This window comes from Patella vulgata, chromosome 5, assembly GCF_932274485.2.
Source record: "Patella vulgata chromosome 5, xgPatVulg1.2, whole genome shotgun sequence".
In the NCBI taxonomy this organism is placed as follows: Eukaryota; Metazoa; Mollusca; class Gastropoda; family Patellidae; genus Patella; species Patella vulgata.
Genome location: NC_065883.2, coordinates 36,675,060 through 36,697,789, shown reverse-complemented (window position 1 = coordinate 36,697,789; position 22,730 = coordinate 36,675,060). Strand labels below are relative to the sequence as shown.

The 22,730-nt window shown below is 37.0% G+C and overlaps 1 protein-coding gene across 4 annotated transcripts in view; it reads right to left on the bottom strand.

The window, feature by feature from the left end:
- The window catches only part of LOC126821498 (1-phosphatidylinositol 4,5-bisphosphate phosphodiesterase beta-4), a 315,174-nt gene extending 304,166 nt beyond the window's left edge, over nt 1-11,008 (bottom strand). For all 4 annotated transcript variants that reach the window (XM_056100864.1, XM_056100865.1, XM_056100866.1 and 1 more), the window contains exon 1: nt 10,891-11,008. The gene's annotated coding sequence lies outside the window, so the exon portion shown is untranslated. The remainder of the gene's footprint in view (nt 1-10,890) is intronic.
- Between the last annotated feature and the right edge of the window lie 11,722 nt (nt 11,009-22,730).

The window sequence follows — 22,730 nt, the reverse complement described above, 5'->3', positions numbered from 1 at the left end:
GTCTGTTGCTTTCTTCAAAAGGCGGGGGACAAATAAAAACGAGAGCATCGCTAACGCTGCAATATAAGTCAACATTCCAGCTTTGATTGATATGGTACTTTTTAAAATGAAGAGAATGAAATATGAAATGGCTGTAATATGATCAGAGGCAAAGAAGGCTAGGCGTTGGGTTTGTTTTGCCAAATTTACAGACAAAATACTAACAAAAAAGTGGGTGTGACACTGCCCCAGGAGGTCGAGGCAAGCATCAACATAAATAGTTGCTGTCTTTACAGTATAAGCAAACCAGCGGCTGCCAGGCAGGATACGCCCACATTTTCGAGAGATGGATAGAGAAAAGGAAAAAAAGAAAGTGATTTTTTCTACAGTCAAAACTTGGGCCATAATTCAGGAAATTACAATTACGCTATTTGAGAATGAACGGCGGCCATTTTGTCCGTCAGTTTTGGTCCGATTTTCACGAAATTCGAACTCAACCTTTATTACGGTGTAACGGTGATATATTAAAACATTTTTTTGAATTGGATAAAAATTGTGACCTCTGGAGGGACCACAAACCAGAAACGTGACTTTTCGTACAATCAGGGGCCATAATTCAGGTAGTTACAGTCCGATCGACGCGAATATCGAAAGGAACCGAGATCTTTGGGTTATAAACTTACATTTCAAGTTTCAACAAAACTGGATTAAAATTGTGACCTCTATAGGGTCCACAACCTTGATATACCATATTTTTACGCTATTTGAGAACGAATGGCGGCCATTTTGTCTGTCACTTTTGGGCCGATTTTCACAAAATTCGAACTCAGCCGTCCTTGGGGTGTTAAATCGGATAAAAATTATGACCTCTATAGGGTCCACAAGCTAAAAACGCGATTTTTCGTACAATCAGGGGCCATAATTCAGGAAGTTACGGTCCGATGTACGCAAATATCGAAAGCAACCGAGATCTTTGGGTTATAAACTTACATTTCAAGTTTCAACAAAATCGGATAAAAATTGTGACCTCTATAGGGTCCACAACCTTGATATACCATATTTTTAAACTATTTGGGAATGAATGGCGGCTATTTTGTCTGTCAATTTTGGGCCGATTTTTACTAAATTCGAACTCAGCCGTCCTTAGTGTGGAACGGTGATATAATAATACGTTTTTTTAAATCGGATAAAAATTATGACCTCTATAGGGTCTACAAGCTAAAAACGCGATTTTTCGTACAATCAGGGGCCATAATTCAGGAAGTTACCCTTCAATATGCGCAAATATCGAAAGGAACCGAGATCTTTGGGTTATAAACTTACATTTCAAGTTTCAACAAAATCAGATAAAAATTGTGACCTCTATAGGGTCCACAAGCTAAAAACGCGATTTTTCGTACAATCTGGGGACATAATTCAGGAAGTTACGGTCCGATATGCGCGAATATCAAAAGGAACCGAGATTTTTGGGCTATAAACTTACATTTCAAGTTTCAACAAAATCGGATAAAAATTCTGACCTCTATATGGTCCACAAGCTAAAAACGTGATTTTTCGTACAAACAGGGGTCATAATTCATGAAGTTTCGATCCGATACATGCCAATATTGAAAGCAGTCGAGATCTTTTGGAGATAAACCTATATTTCAAGTTTCGTCAAAATCGGATAAGAATTGTGACCTGTAGAGTGTCCACAAACAAATTGTGGACGGAGGACGGACAGGGGCGATGACAATATACATGTACGTTCATGTGGGCGTATAAAAATGTGCAAAGTTCCAAGATGATCCATTCAGAATGCAGCCTGTAGACGATAAATACAAAAAATGGGTGTGACTCTGCCCGTGGGGGTTGGATATGGAAACAATATAAATAGGTACCATCCTGTTACTGAAATGACAACATCAATAGTTGCCATCCTTAGGGTATAAGGCAAGCTCCAAGATAATCCATTCAGAATTGTGGCCTTTGGGCGCTAAAGGCAAAATTTGGGCGTGGTTCTGCCCTGAGGGTCACCAAAATCAATAGTTGATGCCCTTAGGCAATAAGGAATACATATGCCAAGTACCAAGCGGATATCCGTTAACGGATACAAAATAAGGGTTATCCGAATCATTTTACTATCCGTTTACTATTCGTTACAATATATTCTGACATTCCGTATGCTCTATATTTAGCCATTTTTACGTCTGATCACTTTGAAATTTTCCCCAATGCAATTGATCACGTACGCAGCTCCATGAGCATAAATGTCAACATTATGCGTATTATTTAGTGATAGTAACTAATAAAATTAATAATGCAGTACAACGAAAACAGTGGTCTAAATAAAAAAAATATTCATTCATTCCCTGCGCTAGTTTACGGCATACGAGTTTAGACCGTGTTTTGACTTCCCACAATGAAATTTATTCATAACGACCTAGGTCACGTATATTCCCACTCACTGATTGGTTCAATAGTAGTAGATTATCAGAATGAGGCAAATGACCTTGCCAGAATAAATGGAACATGGTTTTATTTTACTTTTTTCATTCGTGTTGATTGAGCAAAATGATAAGTGGGAGGGTGCAGATAACAGGAGTAGTTATACTATACAAATTCCTTCACCTCATTGATTTTTTGGGATGTCAGACCGGTGTCATAGATAGTCTTAATAATTACGGCTAAAGGTAGGCACGTTTTTTTCTTTGCGGCTCAAACAATTTGCAAATCAAAAGTATGATTTCATACTCGGCATACAGACACTCATAAACATTGAAACAAGTACAAAAATATGAGTACCGGTATATGAACTTTTGATGTAATTGTGTTCAAGAATTTCACGTCTCCAAATTATCCGAATAGTATTCGGATAGCCAACAAAAGTATTCGGATCACAAATCTCGATCCGATTTTCAACACTAGTTAAGAAATGCAGTCTATAGATGACAAACAAATAAATACAAGAAATGGGAGTGGCTCTGCCACTGGGGGTCGGGCATGCACCAAAAACAACAGGGATCATCTTTAGGGTATAAGGAATTCATATGGAATTTTTTCAAGACGATCGATTAAGAATTGTGGCCTGTAGGCGACACAAAGACACACAAAATGGGCGTGGCTCTGCCCCTGGGGGTTGGGCATGCATCCCAAATGATAGGGATGTTTCTTGGGGTACAAAAAATAAGTATGCAAAGTTTCGAGATGATACGTTAGGAAATGCGGTCTGTAGACGACAAAAAACAAAACACATACAAGAAATGGGCGTGGCTCTGCCCCTGGGGATCTGGCATGCACCAAAAACAATAGGGATCATCCTTAGGGTATAAGGAATAAGTATATAAAGATTCAAGATGATCCCTTAAGAATTGTGGCCTGCAGATGACACACAAACACACAAAAAGAAAATGGGCGTGGTTCTACCCCTGGGGGTTGGGCATGCACCCCAAACAATATGGATGTTCCTTAGGGTACAAAGAATAAATATGCAAAGTTTCAAAATGATGCGTTAAGAAATGCGGTCTGTAGACGACAAACAAACAAATACAAAAAATGGGCCTGGCTCTGCCCCTGGGGTTAGGGCATAAACCAAAAACAATAGGGATCATTCTTAGGGTAAAGGAATAAGAATACAAAGTTTGAAGAAAATCAAGTAAGAATTGCACCCTGTAGGCGACCCACAGACAGACATAAATGTACATACACACACACACAGACAGGGGTGACGGCATACTACATGTACATGTACATGTACCTCCACTGAAAAAATTACAACAAAGTACATGGTTACCCATAGCTTATTTGGGTGGTTCTTGTTAACTGAGCCTATGAGTAGAGATGAAAATTAGTGAAAAACCTGTGGGATACCTTTGGCTTACCAAAGTGTCGTGGCTCAAAAGTGCACGAAAATGAATTTTCAAGCTTTTTCAATGGTCATTTTCTCCAAAAGCCTTGGGTATCCCATAATTTTCTTTTGTGATATTGCAAGACTACCTACATAATGTCTCTAAAATACAAAAACCTTCATGGGAGAGTAAAGGCTTTTGGATATATATAGAGGATCTCCTACCAGTCTTTTTTGATATCAAAAAATATCAACACAAGTTGATAAAGTAACAAAAAACGAGGCTCTGCCGAGTTTTTTTTTACTTTATCAACGAGTGTTGATATTTTTTGATATCAGAAAAGACCAGTAGGAGATTTTATTGATCACCCAATCCCTTCTTACATGCACAAATAGATAAATATAATTCTTTGCTGTAGATTTCGCTTTTACTGAACATACACTACAGTGCTGGAGTTTGGGACTATAATCGCCGAACACCGCTGAAAAACACTCTATTTCACGTTGGAATCTTGGAGAATCGCTAGTGAAACGGCAGCTAGCCAAATCACCGCGAAATAGGGTGTTTCGCGGTGAATTATGGTGTTTCACGGTGAATCGCTTGAGTGCCGATATCATCCCGATGTAAGCATGTTGACGAAAAATGTAATTTATTTAATTTAGTGGTCTAGAGTGTCACGCTTCGACCTCTAGTTGGCCGGTCACCTCTGGCTTGCGGCTGTGGTTTCGATCCCAGGTGTGAGCGTATGTGGCTTGGAGATAGGGGCGCCTTCTCAACCTCGTGGGTTTACTCCGGGTACTCCGGTTTCCTCCCACAGCAAAGACCCCTGCGCGTGCGCTAAGATCATTAAAATGAACTTGTCTGCGATATCACCTTCGGTGGAAGCGGACGTTAAACGCTAAGAACAACAACAACTACTTGGCGAAAAGTATTTAGCAAATCTTGACTGTCACCGGTATATGATAATAATGTATTATGACGTATTAAAATAATATGGGTGGGAGGGGGAACACTGCGAAGTCACAAAAGTGATAAATAGAACTTGCAACGGGAGTCGAAAGCGCTTTCAAATCAGACATAAGAAGCTCGTACTTACCGCGAAAATGAAATGAACGCGACACAAGTCTCCGATGTCAGAGAATATTAGTAAAGTATAACCGCTATCAAATCCACACAAAAATCCAAGGCACTCATTTTATTTTAGAAAAGAATAACGGTAGGCTTGATAGAAAAGCCTATTCTTCATGAACCCCAAACCAATGGTAACTGTCAACTGTAAATGTCCCGTGTATCAAAGAATAAAATCGCATGTAGCCACTCTTTGTTGTTTTTATGCGAATTCAATTAATCTAAAAGGGGCTCCGGCGCAATTTAAGGAATTATTTTTGAGCCAATATTAACCATCGCCAATTTGTTAAATCATTGGATAAAGTCAATTAACAAACAATACGGGTCTACTTTATTACAAAAACATTGGTGAACTTACCATTTTGTCTAAAATCATAATGCTAATCAACAAACAATACTATTGTTCTTTATTACAAAAACATCGGTGAACTATATTGTTTTTGTACATATTGTATTTATTTATTTGTTTGTACTATATGTTATACCTGATGAGTCTTTGGCTTAAAGGAATAAAGAATTTGAACTCGAACTAACCGCTGTCGGGATGGCGAGCCAAGCTAGTTGATTATTAGGTAAATAAAACAATATAAACAACCAATGAGTAAAATTGATCTATTCTAATCAATTAAATAATATACAAGTCAAGTACCGGTATTACCTTAACCGTGGACGGGTTTGCTTGTGGACGGGTTAACGGACACTCAACTTACAAATATTAAATCATCGCCGTATTGGCACTGACTGACGGCACTTCGTGCACGGACTGTTGAATTCTCGCTTAATTTACTGTGTTAATTTCACTATTGTTTAAAATGTAAACAAAATCTTATCTCGAGTACGTAGTACCGTATATCGAGCTAGTCTAGTAAGTAGTAGGCTAGGTTAATCCAGACTAATATTGTATTAATAACACTGGCTTCAGGTAGACTCGATTGTCATCTAAGGGATTATATTTTCTTTACGCGGTCTATTTATAGAACAGAAAAACGATTGTAAATATTGGCGCGATAAAAATTTAATTATAAGTCCAAGCTATTGTTGATAGAAAATAATAATGATTTACGTGTATCATAGATAATATTAAGTAACAATAGAACGAAAATACTGTTTGTTGTTTTTCGAGTTTTAGGCCATTATTACTTATTTTATGCATATTTTTGGTATGAACTTTTTTGGACCAGTAAAATCTCATTCGGTCCAGCAATAGTTGGATTAATACCTGCCCAAATGTCCAGTAAAAAAAATATCATTTCGCATGGACTGCAGGGTACATGTATATGTAGTAGGAAATCGACAAGTTGGACGTACAAAAGAATGGAATCATTCAGAAAGTGTACTCAAAATAAGTAAACTATAACGGGGTGAAGACGAGAATTAACACACTCGTGGATATTGTATAAATATATGAGGCGCATGTAATGTACACGTATGTGTGTGTGAAATGGCTTTATTCAATATCTGCTCCCACCGAAATGAATTGGGTGACATAAAGTAGATGTATATTGTCACAGCGGATATTATTCGCCGAGTAAAACAGCGTAAGAATATACATGTAGTTCCAATCGTTTAGCGCGTTTCTGACCACGTAACATACCGTTAAGCGACCCGCTGAGTGATTTACTGTACGTGCTGTATGAATGATTGATTTAGATTAACCGAAGCTGCGAGTAATAAAGTAATGTGTAAAAGCTCATCGTATATAATTTTAAGTTTGGATTTGATAGCAGCCCCAAATTGACGGATTACATCTAAGTTATAAACGAAGATGAATTGATATGTTTAAAAAATTGTAAGTTGTTCATAGTTTGCATACATTTTGGCCGGCGTTATGTATGTATAAAGTGCGTTGGAGAAAAAATCCTAACCGATACAGAATGCCGGTAAATGTCTTCCCGAGATTACCTAACTCATTTGTTATTCAAACCTGCCTGTACATTATACATGTACACGTTTCCTGGGAGCATTACTATATTACAACTCCTTTAATTTATTATAGACAATATTAGTTCGACCCTAGCTTAAGGTAGGCTCTCGAATTTCTTGCGGGAAGCACGGCAAAACATGATGTATTCTTATCGAAACACGGTGTCAGAATTCCTAGAGAAACACGGCGAATTCCTAGAGAAACACGGTGAATTCCTAGCGAATCTTAGAGAAAAATCGCTGCGGAATCAAGCGAAATTTCACCGTGAAATCTAAGAGAATTCCGAAGTTTTTTTTCACCGCGTCGCGGTGATTTCGGTCCCAAAAATTTGGGAGGAACTGTAACAGCGTAGTGATACATCATGTTTTGACAGTAAGTCAACCATTGCAAAGTCCTTTATATTGACCCAGTGTTTCCATCAAGGTCAATTGAATAACAATAGATCATTTTTAATAATAACAAGCCAACAGTGAGGCTGATGTCCCCTGCCGAAATCCCCAAATAAATAGATGACACATCTATTTTTTTCCAAAGTATCAAGCAATCAAACTGATTATCAACTATACACTAAGTTTCATCACTCTCTATCAGATAGAATCAAAGTTATCTTGTCCCAAAGCAGGAAATTGCTTATCTCTGCTTAGCTTTAGCTCGATATGTTAATCATTGAACTCAGTCAAGACGAACATCTACATCAAGTTTAAACATTCTACCTCAATTAGAAGAAGAGTTGTTGAACTCAGTCAAGACGAACATCTACATCAAGTTTAAACATTCTACCTCAATTAGAAGAAGAGTTTGACCAATCAAAATGCTTATTGCTCGTTAGCCTAAACAGAAAATTTTCATCATCGAACTTAGTCAAGGTATTGATGTAATGAAACTATACACCAATTTATCGCGTTCCAAAGCATCAATCAATCAAATTGCTTATCTCTGCTTAACCTAAGCAGAAAATACTGATCTTCACACTCCATCAAGGCATTGACCTAATAAACACCTACATTCTAGCTCAATTAGAAGGAGGGTTATTGTGTTCCAAAGTCTCGGCCAATCAAATTGCTTATCGCTCTGCTTACCCTGAGCAGAAAATGCTCATTATCGAACTTAGTCAAGGTATTGATGTAATGAAACTATACACCAAGTTTCATCTCTCTCACTTAATTAGAACTAAAGTTATCGTGTCCCAAAGCATCAACCAATCAAATTGCTTATCTCTGCTTACCCTAAGCCGAAAATGCTCATCTTCGAACTCCATCAAGGCATTGACCTAATAAACACCTACACCAAGTTTGAACATTCTAGGTCAATTAGAAGGAGAGTTATTGTGTCCCAAAAAGTGTGACGGACAGACAGACAGACGGACGAACCCATTTTAATAGTCCCCTGCTTTCTTCGAAAGGCGGGGGACAAAAAAGTTACTTTTAATAAGAAATGAACAGTTCTTTGAAAATAAAAAAAAGTAGTTCCTTTTCAATCGCAGTAGATTATAAAATATATCACACAAGCGATATCTACTGTAGAATGTATTATTGGGTGATAAATTTCAATTTCAAAAATAATTTTTGTGTCCATTTTAACACTCTTTGTAGCCCCATAATGGCTGATGCCATACGTTTATAAAAAAAACAAAACACTAAAATTACACCTAAAACATAAAAATATTATTTTTTAAGGAGAAACGTATGGGATATTGAACCACACCTTTAAAAAACTAATCTTTTGTAACATGTTTTTACCAAAAAAACCTTTACTTTCTTTTGTGATATTGCAAGACTACCTACATAATGTCTCTAAAATACAAAAACATTCATGGGAGAGTAAAGGCTTTTGGATATATAGAGAATCTCCTACCAGTTTTTTTTTTATACCAAAAAAGACCAGTAGGAGATTTTATTTAACAACCAATCCCTTCTTACATGCACAAATAGATAAATATAATTCTGTGCTGTAGATTTCACTTTTACTGAACATAACGGCGTAGTGATACATCATTTTTTGACAGCAAGTCAACCATTGCAAAGTCCTTTATATTGACCCAGTGTTTCCATCAAGGTCAATTGAATAACAATAGTTCATTTTTAATAATAAAAAAAGTTACTTTTAATAAGAAATGAACTGTTCTTTGAAAATAAAAAAAGGTAGTTCCTTTTCAATCGCAGTAGATTATAAAATATATCACACAAGCGATATCTACTGTAGAATGTATTATTGGGTGATGAATTTCAATTTCAAAAATAATTTTTGTGTCCATTTTAACACTCTTTGTAGCCCCATAATGGCTGATGCCCCACGTTTATAAAAAAAACAAAACACTAAAATTACACCTAAAATATAAAAATATTATTTTTTAAGGAGAAACGTATGGGATATTGAACCACACCTTTAGAAAACTAATCTTTTGTAACATGTTTTTACCAAAAAAAACTTTACTTTGACCTTGAAATTGACCTTGTCGCCCACATGACCTTGAGATGACCTTTTTAAAAATTTAGCCATACACAATGTCATTTTTTTTTGTTACCGGTAAAGTTACATTTCGGTAACGGAAGTGACGTAAATTTAGAAAAAAATACAATTTTGACAGTTCAGTACCACTTTTGAAAGCAAATATATTTTTTTTTCAAATCTGGTATGATTTGAAAGTGTGTGTCCTGTTAAAGGCACAGAAAAGATCGGACTCAGTTTTTTTAATTTCGCTTTCATTTTCGGGTCATTCCGATTTAAAGGTGAAAACGGGTGAAAAAATGAGCTATTCACAACCCATTCAGGCTTTTCATATTTTAAAATATTTCTTCGCAACTTTCATACATGTGTAGCAATAATCCATACGAAGAGAATGTATGTGAAAATTAGCTTGTAATCTCAGCAGTTTTTGAGAAATGGGCAATTTTGCATGAGTCACATTTTATGCTATTTTGCCTGTAAAATAAAAGAGTCAATTATTAGTGGATTTTCATAAAAGTGACACCATTTGATGCATAGGCCTAATGTCCATTTTGACAAGGTCAAACCAATTTAACATTTTTAATGTCACCGGAAATGGCATAATTTGGCCAAAAACTGTATTTATAGCATTAGAAACAAATAATTTATTCAAATGAGTCGTATTTGTTTAAAAGTTTGATATATTTGATTCCAATCAACTAATAGAATGAACCCATACAATCATATGTAGATAAAATGGTTTCTAATTTGTTCAGTTGCGGAGAAATAGACGATTTTCAACAGGCCACTTTTCATGGTTTGGGGTCCATAGAAGTGTCAATTATTATTCGATTTTCATAAAATTTTCACTGTGTGATACCTAAAATGCCATTTACGATTTCATACAACAAGTAATTAAGATTTTCATCATCACCGGAAAAACTGTATTTTTAGTCTCTAAAACAAATACTTGTTTGAAGTAAGCAATAGTCATTATTCGTATTTGAAAAAAAATATTTGCTTTAAAAAAGTGGTATGTATTATGTCAACAAAAGTCATTATATAGTCCGGACTACCGGTATTTATGAACTACATGTACGAGTCTGAAGCTTATCTGGTCATAATTTGGAAGCAATTAATTTCAAGATTAATTAATGCATAGCAAATTCACGTCTATTTATTCACCCGAAGATATACCGGTAGGTAACAATGTATTTTAATATACTGTCTACAGTAGACCTACAAATCATGGCTAGACCCTAGCGCTTAGCTAGTTTAGCAGTTTAATACAAAACCAGCATCGGCGGTACTATGAACTACTAGTACTACAGCAGTGAAAGTATGCCTAATACTAATTATTCAGAATGCATTTCGGGTGAAATCATTCCCCCTCGCCCTGTGTACCAAAACAGATAATTAATGTAGTTTCAAGGCTGAGTAATAGACCATTTATTCTTCCGATATACATTCGGAAGTTACTCCTTTTTTTACTGTTGAATATGCTGGCACGCGATAACTGACAGATAGGACTACCACAATTAATCGTTTCATTCAGTTAGATGCACACCAGCAAACAAATGCGCTGAATAAGGCCCAGTAACGTACCTGTTATGGTCTCATTCTTTAGACAAATATATCAACGTTGAAATAGGTGAATGAGTATTCCTTTTAATTCACTAGAGTGTACAAATATTCACAACCATGGCTGCCATTTTCATTGGGGCAACTTATGTTGACATTTTCAACCAATCCTCTGCCGCCATTTTCCCACGTGATCTCTTAAGCAATTCGCCATAGCGCACATTCCAAGGGCTCATGATGAAACAAGCTGATTAGCTAAATTAGGCATACATGTATATGTGATGTCTCCCGTAATGGAAACATTTGAAAGGCCCCTTTTACTTTAAAAGCTATCGCACACCTAGGGTTATTTATGTAGTCCATGGTAGCCCCCATATGGCATCTTCCGTCTTAATATGAAATATACGACCCACCACTGGTTGTTGATTTGAAAAAAGACTGCCTATCCCTCCCTTAGCAAAAAGTCCTACAGAATACCAGTGTAGAATTAAAAACACTTATATGCATATACTACTTCTGAATTTATTAACATGCTACGTTTCGATACACATACAGATATCGTTATCAAGCAAATAATGATTTATAACAAAAATGTGGTGCAATATAGTTAACAATTGGAAACCATGTAACAGATTAATCATTAATTAAGAATTAACAAGATGAGAGAAGTAATAATATGGATAAACAATTACAAAGGATTAACAAATTGAACGATTGTAATGTATTGATAACAATTAGAAATTATTTGAGTTTAGCAGACCAAACTAATAATTATAAGAGATTAACGAGATGAGAGATAGCAATATAGATAACAATTAAACTCTTAATTAGCAGGTAAAACCATAACTACAAGATGAAAAGGGTTAACCGCACAGGCAAGAAATCGAAAACTAGGGGAAAGAAACCATAATGTATTGATAATTTTAGTAATTATTTGAATTTAGCAGATCAAACTAATAATTATAAGATATTAACGAGATGAGAGATAGTAATATACTATTCAAAAAAAGTAGGGGATATTTGATTTTTAAGTGTTATTAAAGTCACCTAATGAAACTGACGAAGAAACAAATGACAAAATGAAATGAAGTTCACATTCATCGATTTATTCCAAATGATCGTTAGACTAAGTAAGGCACAGACTGACCATTATAAGGGTAAAATGATACCCGGGGTCAAACAGCAAAGTTACCACAGCATCACAACCAAGTCAGTAACGGGTAAATCCTCCTCTGTTTGCCAAACAAGCATTGATCCGACGTGGCATACTCCTAATGAGACGTCTAAGGTCATTTTGGTCCAGATTGTCCCATTCCTGTTGCAACGCAGCAGCAAGTTCTTGGACATTGGCAGGACGTTGTTAACGTTGACGTAACCTCTGTCCAAGCATGTCCCAGACATGCTCGATGGGGGAGAGGTCGGGACTCAGTGCTGGCCAAGGTAATGTGGTGATGTTCTGTTGTTGGAGGTAACCTGTAACGATCCTGGCCCTGTGACATCTTGCGTTGTCATCCTGGAAGATGAAACGGCGGCCATGACGTCGTGCGAACGGCACAACATGGACTGCCACCCTCCTACGTCTGTCCAAAAAATCAACAGTGAACCTTGACTCATCTGAAAACATCACATTGCTTCAGCGTCGATTATCCCAGTGTTGACGATCCCTACACCAACGACGTCTTGCCTGAATGTGATGATCTCTCAAACAAGGGATCACGCGAGGACGTCGGGCGCGAAGGTGACCCCTATGCAGTCGATTCCGAATCGTCTGGCCACTCACTCTCACACCAGTGTCTGTTTGAAGACGAGCGCTGATCTGATTTGCTGTGATGACACGATTTCTCAAGGCCAAGGTACGGATAAATCGATCCTGGGCTTGAGTTGTCGCCCTTGGTCGACCTGAGCGTGGTCTGTCCTGTACAGATTGTGTATCACGGTATCTGGACCATAGCCTGCTTATGACAGACTGAGAAACATTCATCGTCCGCGCCACAACCGCCTGTGTTGTGCCGATCTGTAGCATGCCAAGGGCACGTAACCTTTCATTTTGGGTAAGCCGACGCATATCAAAATTTGTTTTCTGGTCACTAAAACAATTAAACTGATGTTTCCACCCTTGAATTCAATGCCACAATGACTGTAACATTCAAAGTCAGAGTCGTGCAAATCTTGGGTTGGACCCCCATGATGATCCCAAGCATCACCTGCATTCCATGCGGTAGCTATTGGTGCGTTTGGGCGTCACATGTAACTGGAAATGTTTCTTCTGTTAGGTTCTATAGTGACTTTTTTCGTAGTCATTTGCATATTTTAGTATTATGCCCCCAAAATCAAATATCCCCTACTTTTTTTGAATAGTATATATAGATAACAATTGAACACCAATTAGCAGGTGAAACCATAACTACAAGATGAAAAGGGTTAACCGCACAGGCAAGAAATCAGTAGGAACAAAAGAACATCACACGGCAGTTATAAAACAAGAAAATAATAAATCAGCAATAGCAGAACACATCTATCCCTTAGGTGGAAGTTGACGTAAAACCCCAGAAGAAGAAGAAGAACACATCTACCAAAACCCAAAGCATAAAATAAAATGGGAGAATACAGACATACTAGCCAGAAACTTGTCAACATGGAAAAATAGAATTCTACGAGAAGCGCTAGAAATTCAAAAATATAAGCCAAAATTAAAAAGGGACTCGGGACATTTTCTCCCAAATCTTTGAGGGGATTTATTTAATCCCGATTAATGTGTGTTTTTTGTATGTTTTCCTTCGCCTAGTTTTCGATTTCTTGCCTGGGCGTCTGTCAGGGGGTAAGCACCATTTAAAATATCTGTCAACTACTGTAACTTATTCAAAGTACACTAAGGTAATATAGAAATCAATTTGTTGTGGTATCTCAAACATTGAGTCTGGCACAAACATAAATATTACCCACTAGAGGGCGCCTGACAGGGGGCAAGCACTGTTTAAAATGTCTGTCGTTCATAGTAGATGATTTACTATCAAATGACCCTTAATCTGACAAATTTTTAATTGGTATCTCCAATATTGGATCTAGACCCATAGAGACTCCCCTTTAGGGTATGTCTGTCAGGGTGGTGTTACCCCCAATATTGTCTGTCATTACTGTTTCCATAATTAAAACACCTCATACATCATGTTTTTAAGGGCCAGTTTAAGGGGGCTAATGTGGTCAGGCCCCTGATATATGCTGACTGACACACGTCCACTTTTATTATTCAAGGAAATACTCGCAACTTGCTATAAAGGTGAACATTGGTATCTCCTTCGTTGGAGTTCGAGGGCCTGGGCTGCCATACTACGTAGGTCATCGTCCAAGGAGCTGCGACCGCCACTTAAACTCAGGTGACCATTTTGCAACAGTAGATTATTGAGGGGCTTCCTTCCAATACACATTGGTCATACTTTTATGCATTTCGGTCGCATTCACCCCTTCCATGATTACAGGAGGGTACCTTGTTCAACAGGCTGGAAATCTCAAGTAAATGATCGGGAAGGGTTGTTTATTATGGCCTATCTCAATAATGACATCAACGATGATGTCTTCAGGGGTGTATCAATACTCACTTCTATGAACTTAATGACTTCCCCGTAGCTCAGAGCAAGTGTTTTCAGGTGTGCTGTAAAATTGACAAACAATATATATATTTATTTTTTTTATGGTCGACAATTTTTATACGTCCTCCACAGTTTCTTGTGAACGCTCTAACTCCAAAAGTTATTATCCGATTGTTTTAAAATTGATATATGTGGTTTAAATTAGTGAGATGAAGACGCCTATTTAATTTCAATAACTTCTGTTCATTACGTCTAAGAGTTATGGCCCCTGTTTCACTTTGTTGAACCTTCTGAACGCTATTACGCCAAAAGTTATCTTCCGATCTTTCTTAAATTAATATGCATTATTTAAATTAGTGAAACGAAGAAGCCTATTGAATTTCAGCAATTTCCGTTCATTACGTCTAGAGTTATGGCCCTTGTTTCACTTTATTGAACCTTGTGAACGCTCTAACGCTAAAAGTTATCATCCGATCTTTCTGAAATTTATATGCATTATTTAAATTAGTGAAACGAAGAAGCCTATTGAATTTCAGCAATTTCCCGTTATTACGTCTAGAGTTATGGCCCTTGTTTCATTTTATTGAACATTGTGAACGCTCTAACGCCAATAGTTATCACCCGATCTTTGTGAAATTTATATGCATGATTTAAATTAGTGAAACGAAGAAGCCTATTGAATTTCAGCAATTTCCGTCAATCACTTCTTGTTTCATTTTGTTGCATGAAATTTACATGCGTCATTTAAATTAGTAAAGAGAACAATCCTATTGAATTTCAGTAATTTCCGTTTATTACTTCTAGAGTTATGGCCCTTGTTGCTTTATGTGAACGCTCTAACCTCTGAGGTTATCGGCCGATCTGTATGAAATTTATATGTGCCATTTAAGTTAGTAAAAAGAACAATCCTATTGAATTTCAGCAATTTCCGTTTATTACGTCTAGAATTATGGCTCGTTTCACTTTATTGAACCTTGTGAACGCTCTAACGCCAAAAGATCTTCCGATCTTTGTGAAATTTAGATGCAGTAGTTAAATTAGTGAAACCACAAAGCCTGTTGAATTTCAACAATTTACAATAATCACTTCTAGACCTTGTTTCACTTTGTTCTGCCTTGTTAATGCTCGATTGATGAAAGTTATCATCCGATATGTATGAAATTTATATGCATCATTTAAATTTGTGAAGCCGGTCCATTGAATTTCGGCAATTTCCGTCAATAATTTCTAGAGTTATGGCCCTTGTTTTACTTTGTGAACGTTTGAATGACAAAAGTGATCATCCGATCTGTATGAAATTTATATGCATTATTAATATTACTAAAACGAAAAAGCCTGTCAAATTTCAACAATTTCTGTAGACTATTTACAGAGTTGAGGCCCTTGTTTCAGTTTGTAGAACCTTGTGAACCCTCAAACGACAAAATTTTTAATCTGATCTGTATGGAACTGTCTTGTAAAGGCCCCCCAATTACCTACAAAGGAATAACCCACCATCCGACCATAGTGAAATAAAAGCAAATGTTTCTAAAAGTTAACTGGTGGTTTACATCTGATGTAATAGTGCTGGTACACATTCATTCTGTGGATGATACTGCTTCTGGCTATTTTGGTTGTACTAAAAAAGGCTATCTAAGACCCAAAAGTGAAGTCAAAATGTATGAAAAGTACTATTTGACCACGGGCACGTGAATACAATGATGCAATATACAGCGAGTTGTATGTACAATGACCAGGAGAGTGATACATTGACAGTTTCCAGAGCTTCTAAATGGACTTCTGTATGCAACTAAGAGGTTTCGCAGTTTATCAAATGGTACAGGGCCATACGAACAGAAACTACGGAGAGCAAATTGGCAAGCATACATTATGATCGACTTTGACACTCGCAGGTCCGGTTGTAGAAAATGCGGGGCCCAATTTGGGAGGCCCGAAGTTACAGGATATGAAAACATTCAGGATAAGAATAAGATACGATTTTAAACATACAGTTTATTATACAAGAGCTGTGTCTACCTATTGCAGGTCTTTCTTTAGGCCTGAAATGTTTTCTAAATTATTAAAGACACATTATGGGAGATTCGGTAACGAGTTGGCAGTTCTCACTATAATAGTTAAAAACTGGATAATGTAAAGGCAATTTGGTGAAAATTTCATTCAAATTGATCCACTATGAACCGAGAACTAAGCGACTGAACTTCCCATAAGCCTCGGTCATCATTACTAAAGTCAGTACGATAAACAGCGGAGTCTCGAATCGATTATCCATTTAATCGTTTAATCGAGAAGGAAAGTTATGCAGTACATCGGCTTACAATACACTAAAGATCGCAGGCTAGCGCTGCCATCTAGAGTTGATTATGGCCTGGATAGGTTAATTAATGTCTAATTAATAATTTAGATAACATTTCAGGCCTAAAGAAAGACCTGAAATAGGCAGATTTAGCTCTTGCATAATGTATGTTTAACTAGACATTTAACTTATCCAGGCCATAATCAACTCTCAATTGGAATCGGATTTCTCCGATATTAAATAGAGTAGGACAGTTCAGCCATATTTTGATTTAAGATAAAAATGGAGGAGCGAGACCTAGCTTCGAACAACCAGTACGTTGATTGAACTTATTGCCCAAGTCTTGTCAAACCTTCAAAGGCTAATATCTTCGCTTGCAATAGAGTAATTTGGATGGAATTTTCAAATTATTTATTTTACATTATCTATTTTCGAACTATTATAGCAGGAATGGCTAGCTCGTTATCTAAATCTTACATAATGTATCTTTAATGTACTGTATTTAAACACCCCATTAGAGGCAACATACAAATACAAACAAAACATTAAAGATACATTATGGGAGATTAGATAACGAGTTGGCAGTTCTCACTATAATAGTTAAAAACTAGATAATGTAAAGCCAATTTGCTGAAAATTTCAGTCAAATTGATCAACTATGAACCGAGAAATAAGCGATCGAAAGTTCCGCATAGCCTCGGTCATCATTACTAAAGTCGGTACGACAAAAATCATAGCCTCGATTACCCATTTAATCGTTAAATCGAGAAGGAAAGTTAGGCCGAAAATTGGATCATAATCCAACAATTATCGCAGGCTAGCGTTGACATCTAGAGTTGATTATGGTCTGGATACGTTAATTAATGTCTAATTAATAGTTTATATAACATTTCAGGCCCAAAGAAAGACCTACAATAGGCAGATTTACCTCTTGCATAATGTATGTTTAAATACATAACGAATATAATGACAATGGCTAATAAAAGATAAAAAGAAGAAAAAAACAACAACTAAATGTATATATAATACATGTCTGTAAACATGCATATCTATATGTAGATACATGTTCTAACAGGAGGCATTATTCGTGGACTAGGTATGCCTATTGCAGGTCTTTCTTTCCGCTTCAAATGTTATATAAATTATTAACCAGACACTTACGAACATGACAAGACCATCATCAACTCTCGATGTCATAGGATGCTGGAGTTTTTGTACGCCCATATTTTCACGTGGGCGTATGACGCCGTCGCCCCTGTCCGTCCACAATTTGTTTGTTGACACTCTACATGTTTTTCCGCTAACAAAAAGTTTAAAGTAATGAGTCCCAAGACTTCATCCGGTAAAAAGCCAGGTCAGGTGAAGCGGAATCGAGCCGACAGAACGCGAGTTTTAAAAAATAGTTCACTTTCTTGCGTGGGAGCAATATTCTGTGTGTGTATTTTATGATGTACAGTGCCGGATTTACCTATAGACTTGGCAGACTTAAGCCTAGGGCCACAAAATCTACGGGGCTTCCGGTCAAGGTGTGTAATATTTTTGACACTGTCATTGGTCTTGCTTACACGCTCTTTCGTCTTAAACACCCGCTACCATCCTCGGCTTTACTCAATTTTGTTTAAAATAAAACACTCTTCCATCTTCCTCTAGGGGTGGGAGATTTGTAGGGGTATCATAAATCCCGTTTACATTACAAATTTTAAGCGTACCAGGCACGGTACCAGGTACGGCAAGCTTCGCTTTTTTGTAGTGTAAACGGGTCAAACGTAAGCGTGCCGCGCCTGGTACTGTGCCAATCCGGCCCACTGAAGTGAGGTGGTCTAGAAACGGTACCAGGACCGGCTCGCTTTAAATTTTCATAGTATAAACGCTAACCGGTATGAGCACGGATTACTGCGCATGCGCCAAATGAACCTTGACCTTTTTTCCCCGCAAACTTTTGACAGCTCTGTCATCAGTTCTGTCAAAATGGCTGCCCAAACTAAATCAACCATCATAATTGTTTTCATCTGGGTAATTTGTATAGGGATGAAATTAACTTGTCTGTGAAGAGTTCCACATTTAGCGTGCTTGGTACGGTTCTGAGACCGGTTAATTTCTTGAAATTTATCGCGGACTGGTACCGTGCCCAAAACGGCACGCTTATCGCGGCCTAGCTACGAGAACGTAGCTAAAAACGTTGAGATATACTGATGTGTTTGTTTTTAGCTACGATTGGATGCCTTTAGTTCCAAGTGGCAAACTCAGTTTCTTTATTAATGCATGTAACATCTTTAGAATAAGATAAGTTTATGCTATTATGATTAATTAAACTTACAGAGGCCAATGTAGTGGCACAACTGTCGCCTAACTCCAAATATTCGCGTTTAAATTAATGAAGCGTTGTTTTTGTCCGACGTTCACCGCCATCGAAATCAATTCATCGTTGCAGCACAGAGTAAAACTGGTTACAGTGCTTTCGATTGTCCTTTTGATTGGCTGTCATAAAAGCCTTATATTTAGCCCCGCCTTCATGATGACAGCGTATCATTTAAAAAGATGGCGGTCTTAGTAACGGCTTAACGCCTCGTTTTTAAAAACGACGATTTGTACCCGTTTCAGGTAGGATTATATGCTTAATTGTAGTTGGGTGTTGTAGAAATATTATAAATAACAATAATCAATCGTTGTTTTGATTAAAACTATTGTCAATTTTGTTTAAAAATGCCGGGTGTGAATCACTCCCGGAGCTGCAACGTTATAGGTCATGGCCTCAGTTCTTAACTCGAAACACGGAGGGTTGAGAGATTAAAGTTTGTTATCTAATCGCGGCCAAGTGTAAACGGGACTATAACTGTAATAGCCTAGGTCCTCTCTTCATCTAAATCCGGCACTGATCGTGTATTTTGATATGTATATATTTGTTTATAGTTGTTTGGTCTTTTGCTAATATGAATTATAATTTTTGTTCACATAAATGTTCTATCACAGCTAATATGCTATTAAAATTTTATATTTTCCTTGAAGTAGTGTGGTTAATTCTTCCGATAAAGCTGCTAATATTAAGCAATGATTAAGCCCCCCCCCCTCCACTATTCTTTACCCTCCTTCCACGAGCCAACTTTTGCCCTACAAAGCAAGCATGACTAGGTCTATGCATATATATGTATTGTAAAATGACTTTTGCTTAAGAGGAACGCACCCTGTTGAGGCATATATCATTCAAAATTATGGATAGAGTTATGCGGTCCCCGAGTTATTTCCCTTCCGTACTCTGCCAAAAAGGCTATGATTTTAAACTATTTTAAACTGTCGAAATGATGGTGAATTTGGGTAGATTTGGACTCAGACTAGTAATTATCTTATGGAAATACAGCTAGGAGATATTTTAAAATTAATAGGCACTGCATGTTTCGACATCTTAGATTTGAACACCGAGCGGAATCTCCCACCCGTATTCCAGCACCCGGATTGAGATCAAGTTAGCACACATATTCTCTCACCCGTATTCCAGCACCCGGATTCGAGATTAAATTAGCCCACATATTCCTTGCGCCAAGAAAAACCTAGATATACTTACCACGAAAATAATTATTACCTTTATATTAGAAAATAAAATTTTAAAACATATTAATGCAAAGTATATATGTAATAGATCCCCCGACGCCACCCCACACTCCAAAATATACTATTACCGTAAACATACTAAAATATCGCACACTAGGCTAACTGAGCATGCAAAAAAGGGGTACGTCCATTTTGCATCAAAATGCACCCAAACCAGATTTGGTGGAAAAAATTTTTTTTTGTCTCACGGAATCAAGAGATGAATAAACTACTAGAATACAAACTTTCAGAAGGCTCCTATGTTGGCGTTTCGAGATATATTACCGTAAACATACTAAACATATGGGGGAATCGGGCTGGGGTAGGCTCACTGCGCGCGCAATAACTTCTAAAGTAGCTTTGCTGGCTTCAATATCTTTATTTCACTAAATCGACAGATGCATAAGGTATGCACATGCCGAATTTCATTAACTTTCTATGTTGGCGTATCGAGTTATAGAACCGCAAAGTTCCTAGCACCCGGATTCGAGATGGAGTTTGTGTGTTCAATAAACAACGGGTACCTCAACACTGCATCAAAAAACGACCAAAACCAGCTTTGGTGGGAAAATGTGGACACAAGTTGGATTTGTTACCACAGCAACATTTTAAGGGGGTGGGCTTACAAGTTTCACTATAGTTCCTTACAGTTACCTTCAATTTGCAGCTTGTCTTCTTGTATACTGGCCAACGTTTCTGGAAATAAATGCCTTTCATCTCAGACTTTCCAAGAAATAGGGAAATATTGGTATTTTGAGGCATACAAAGTGCCCAAAAATGGACCATTTTGTAGAAAAAGGTAAAAGAAAGTCCATTTTTGAAAAATATTCCAATAATTTGAAAAATTTTGATGTGACTTGTTTGAAACTCCTTAAATCTTTTCGAAGAACTCACATTTTGACAAAATTAAGAAAGAATCTTCAATTCTAGAACAAAAGGCCAATGAACCTGAGCTGCAATCCGGTATACAAAACAGTACTTAACTTTAAAGGGTCATCATTTCTGAAATAATTATTTTTTTTTGTGATTCTATATTATAATAATGTTGCAAAAATAAATGTGATGCTATAAAGAAAATAAGTTTGATGATATGAACTTATAAAACCATATAGGAGGCAGACCACCATTAAATTTCACCATCTCGGTACCCACAAATTGTAGTTCGTCTATTTATAGCAATTCTCTCCCTGTCTCTTTTCTCCCCTTTTGCATGCGGATTTTTGTTAATTTTTTGGTCTAATTGTAGTTCGTCTATTTATAGCAATTCTCTCTCTGTCTCTTTTCTCCCCTTTTGCATGCCGATTTTTTGTTAATTTTTTGGTCTAGAATGGATGAAGAGGGTTTGAATTAACATTTTCTACCAGGTTTTGGTAAATATTCATGATTTTGAGGCGGAAGGATAATGGGGTTATCAGGTTGGTTACGTTGACATGTACGGCAACTAGTTACATGTTTTTAGTATGCTTCTTCAAGTTTGTGTATCTCAAAATTTTGGTGGTCAACCTCATACAAATTTTAGTGCAAATACACGACCATTTGTTCCTCTGTCTGTAGTGAAAAGCATTCAGCCTAACGAAAATTTTTGGAAAAGTTGGAGATGGGCAAAGAGGCCAGAATTAACATTGAAGTCAACGGGGAAATTAATGGTGGTCTGCCTCCATATAGGGCTCAGACTAGTAATTATTTCCCCTTATTTCATGATGGGCGAGTTATAAATAGACAATTTTTCCCATAATTTTTTCTCCCCTCTTCCTGCATTTTTTGGTTGACCTTTTGGTCTAGAATTGGAGAAAAGGGATCAAATTTGCAATTTCATAGCAGTTTGGGGTAATACTGATGATATTACAGCGGAGGGATAGGGGGTGTAAAGTGTCTTTCTGCAGAGCAATCATTGTGTCGGAAGTGAGATTTTCACCCCAGTCAACTTCAAATCCCCGTAGCAAAAACTCTAAATGGTCAACTCCCTACAAAATCATAATGAGGAGATTGACAAATGTGGTCCCCATTGTGCCTATAAAGATTGGAACCAACGGAATGTTGAGCAAAAAGCTACAGCCTGTGATGTTACAGCCATTTAATATTGAAGTCAATGGGCAAATAATTGCTAGCCTGAGACCATTTGTGTTTGACACGAGTTATGTCCCTTTGTTACGACTTCCAAATTTCCTTAGAAATCACATTTTGACACAAAAACGCGATAATTTAACTGACAATTTGGCAAAAGGAACGATAGGTTATCACAAATCGATATAAATTATTGTGATATGAGTTGAAATAATGGTTGTTTTGGTTAGATTTGTGTATTAGAGGAGTTATGTCCCTTGGTTACGACTCCAAAGTTACCGTACGATTTTAAATTAAAAATGACAATTTGACAGAAAGAACGATATATTATCAAA